Source organism: Nelusetta ayraudi, unplaced genomic scaffold, assembly GCF_046127955.1.
Source record: "Nelusetta ayraudi isolate G7.1 ecotype Tasmania unplaced genomic scaffold, CSIRO-AGI_Nayr_v1 ptg000019l, whole genome shotgun sequence".
In the NCBI taxonomy this organism is placed as follows: domain Eukaryota; kingdom Metazoa; phylum Chordata; class Actinopteri; order Tetraodontiformes; family Monacanthidae; genus Nelusetta; species Nelusetta ayraudi.
In genome coordinates, this window is record NW_027466069.1 from 9,805,377 (window position 1) to 9,809,732 (window position 4,356).

Sequence of the window (4,356 nt, forward strand, 5' to 3'; positions counted from 1 at the left end):
TGGGGGCGGGGGGCGGGGGGCTATATAACTTTGGTTGCCTGCCCATCACTGTCCCCGTGAGATTAGCCTGTCAGCTTCCTTGTTTGGCTGCCATCCACTCTTCACACCTCCTCCGACGTCATCGTCTTTGGCACCGCTAACATTAAGAACATACGGACAAGAGTGAGCTGGCTTCTAACAGTCAGCAAAAAGGTGTTGGTGTTGCCGTGTGATGTGTTGCTTTAAAAGCATTGTGAAGCGCATGATGCCAGGCAGGCAACCAAAAAATATATACTCCTACACCAGGCCAGCTGGGGTGTGCTGTGTCAGTGACAGGCCTGCCATTCACCCTGTGACGCTATATGAATGATAAGAAGAAGAAAAAAAAGATTATAAGATGGGGAATGTTTCATCGATTTCTACCAAAAAGTGTCTGAAACCTAAAAAATGTTTTTAAAGTTAATTTTGTATTCTCGCACATAAAATACAATTACATGACGTAATCAACAATAGTATTATACTCTGAGTATTGTAATGATTCAGATATATTTGTCACAATAGTGAAGGTTCAAAAATTGAATGCAGTAATTCTAGAGCAGGCAATATTTGTGTGCAAAGAGTTCCTTTTTAAGATGTGGATCGTCTCGCCTACATGCTGACTTCAGGTGTAAAACAGGGCATTTTACATAACCACACTGATGTTTCACACTGCTGTATTGTGTAGATTCAACAGTGTAGTAAGTTCACTCACAGTATTCTGGTAAAAAAAAAAAAAAAGATTAGGCAGGAATGAAGTGTGATGTGAACACAGAAACCCACTTTTATGCAGAAGCGTTGACTTGAGCTGCTGTAAGATACAGAAAACAGGGGACAAAACTCCAGCCGAGTCACAAGTATTCTACTCACAATCATCTTTTATTCCCTGTTCATTCAATTGTTCATTGTGGCCACCACCCACAACAAGGACATCAATGTGATAATAGAGTTCCTCCCAGACGCGTATCAGCATATGAAGATCCACTGAGTTGATTGCTGTTGTTATTCGGAACTAAACTTTCTTTTAAAACTCTACTTTCAAATGGTCACTGGCTCATTCCGTGACGATGCTCGAGAACTGAGGCAATGCGTCACGGAATCGGTTCAATCTTTTTGAAAATCCCTGAACATTTTAATAAGGCAGTGATTAAGTTTATGTTCTAAATGAGCTGCAGCTGCATAATCGCTTGAGATTTTTTTTTAGCCCGGCTCAAATAGGAACGTTTTCGTATTTAGTGTCTCAAAGGTGCAACTGTAAGAGATCGGATAACTAAATGTGTATTGACTGTCGTGAAAGTAACAGGACTCTAGAGGCCTTCGTCTTTGGGTCTTTAAAGTCTTTTGCATATTTTTTGATCAAACGTGGAATTGATGTAATCGTTAAATGAATTGAAATTATTAGTTTTAGCTGGAGTGATGAATACTCACACATAAATAATACTAACTGCATATTTCAGTCAGAATTACAAAGGCCGTTGCCCCTTTTAGTTTTGTTAATATACAATATTATTTTGCAGCCGTTATGAAAATGTAGAATTGAATTTGGCTCCCATGATCTAGAGTGACGAGGAGCATTAATATGCAGCAGGGGGTGCGATATTTAATTCACGGAGCACATGACATGATGAGTTGCTGATTGCTGACAGACTGCAGAAAGATTTGCATCAACATCACCAAGGGAAGCTCTGATGCAAACAGAGGCAAGCATTTTATTCCAAACGGGATCTTATGCAAAATGCTTCGAATCAATTTGAAACGCTCGTTTTGATGGATCAAAACTCCTGTTTGCACATGCAAACTTCTCCCTCTGCTCAGGTAATGCACCTAGTTTGGCGTCTGGAACATATCAGGCGCAATCGATGTGCGGTCTATTAATACTTTCCACCGAGAAAACTCCCAACTGCTTCCACCGCAGCCGAGTAGGTTGACTTTTACAAATGGAGTTGGGCTAATCAATAGCAGCAGCTAGCAGCAGGGCAGCAGGTTGGGTTGGCTGCATCAAGATGCCGAGCTGAGGCCATTTTGTTCCCTGCCAATCTCTCTCTTTACCAGCCCCCCACCCCCCTTCCAGCACTCATAAATATTGTATTAGGAATGAATGTTAATGTATGTGATGAAAAATGTATAAGCTCATGAAAACCTAAAGGAGAAAATGACCTTTCGGTTGTTGAGACTTTCTGATGGACTGCACTTGAAAAACACATTGTGGTCAAACAGTGAAGGTCTGCACCCCTGAACAAACAAATAAATAAATACATTTGCAATTTAAAATGCTAAAACACCAGAGGAAAAAGTAAATGTGAATATTTGGCTTTCCCATCGTTCCTAAGTGCTGTTGAAAATCCACATTCTGTGTTTGTGGAACACCTGCTTCAATTTTGTTATTTCTGGCTGAGCGCTAATCAAAACAGGTGTTTTATGCACACGTTTACAGTTCCTGGGGTCATAACAAATTGTAATGAGTCTCGCCGCGCCGGGCAGACATCTCAGGGCAAACAGGAGGCTAATTATTTGCACTGCACAGTAATATCCACAAAGGCTTTTATTTTTTATTTTTATAAGAACAGAGAAAAAAAAACCTTCATCAGTCTGTGTACACACACCATACTGTTTGAAGAGGCAGCACGGTGATGATCTCCAAGATGGTTGTGGAAAATCAGGAAGAACGTAACGTTGGACAGCGTCACATGGTGTGAATGGCTCCGTAATAGGCCTCATTAGACGCCCAAAGACCAAAAAATGTGCCACTTTGTTTCCCATTAGGCTGGAAGTACAATTGTTTTAAAAAATGACAAAGAGGCATAATTGTTCGGAATGCATGGGGGGACACAGTTCTTAATGGTGGCAATCTGTTCAAATAATTAACGTTATATTAGCAGCGCTTCATATATAATCGACTGGGACACAAGTGTACTTTACAGGAAAGTATTCAGACACAAAGCATAAATTAGATTAAATCAAGCAAAACCCTACAGTAAGGAAACCATGGTGGAAATATCAGTAGATATAGATCAGTGCACAATTAACTGAATATAAACACCTCCACATGCTACTCTGACAGTTACAACAGCATCTCATCATTATCCGACATTTAGCATCAATCAAAAGTTCCCTTTACTGATGTTTTCCTACGTGTTTTCAGTCTGTCATTGAATTCTGCAGAAATTGGAAAAGTTCATTGTTTACTTGTTTTGTTTTGTTTTACCCGCACCACCTTCTTTTTGTTCCCTTCCAAGTATGCGCAAGATACAACAAAGCATCAGGTTTGCAGGACACAATAAATGAAAGGGATTTATTTATTTATTTATTATTATTATTATTATTATTATTATTATTATTATTATTATTATTATTATTATTATTATTATTTTTATTATTTATTTATTTTTTTTAAGGGACTCTTCTATGGAGATTTATGTTTTTGATCATTAACTCTGCAGGGCTATTCCTCAATTTGGGGTGGAAAATTGATGTGAAAATGTTCCTTGAAATAACAGCACCTTCTGTGGCGCCTCTGGCGCCAGCTAACAGGACAAAGAGTTTAACCTGCTGAAGAGTTATCGGCTTGGAGCTCTGAAGGCCTGGCCTGTAAGCTGTAGGAGCATCTAAAGGTTATCGATAATCCCCTTTTTCGGATGCCATGGGTGATCTTGTATCTTTTGTACACCAGCTGAGATGTCTGGGTAAAGTCAACTCATACTGCCTCCTTACAAGTACGCCCGCACCCAAAGGAAACATAAAGGCTTATTATGACCGAATGAAACCACAACAGCAATGTCATCAATCTAAAACTGCATTTTCTAAATTCAATTTTGTACCAATAAAGCTATTTGTCTGTTACACACTTACATTTTGTTCCTAATTAAAAACCAAAGTGCAAAGATCAGCATCTACCACTCCTCTGTGGTCCCGACTCTCTGGAAAGAGCTTAGCTGCATACTACATGGCACTAATGCCACTAGTGTTGATTTAAACAACTGGAAGCTCTGAGCTGTACAGTCTCAATAATGTAGCGTTGTGGGACGTTGTTCTTGGTGGTTTAGAAAACAACATTTTTCTTCTGTGCTAGGGGTCGGAAATGCTAAGTGTTTTTTTTTCTTTATGTCTTTACCACAGGCTATTGTATTGTGTGTTTTGTCTACAGAACTAAGCCCAGGGGGCGGGGCCGCTGTAATCTAATTGGCCACCCAGGTGCCGCCCGGTGCCGCCCCACGTAAACCGCTAACTGCCCAGTAGAATAGGTGCAATTCAACGTCCGACCTGAGAAGCAGTAGTGCGTCACGTCATTGTGTCGCCTGTCAAAAGCTAATAAAGAGAGAAAGAGAGAGCCGAAGAAATTTG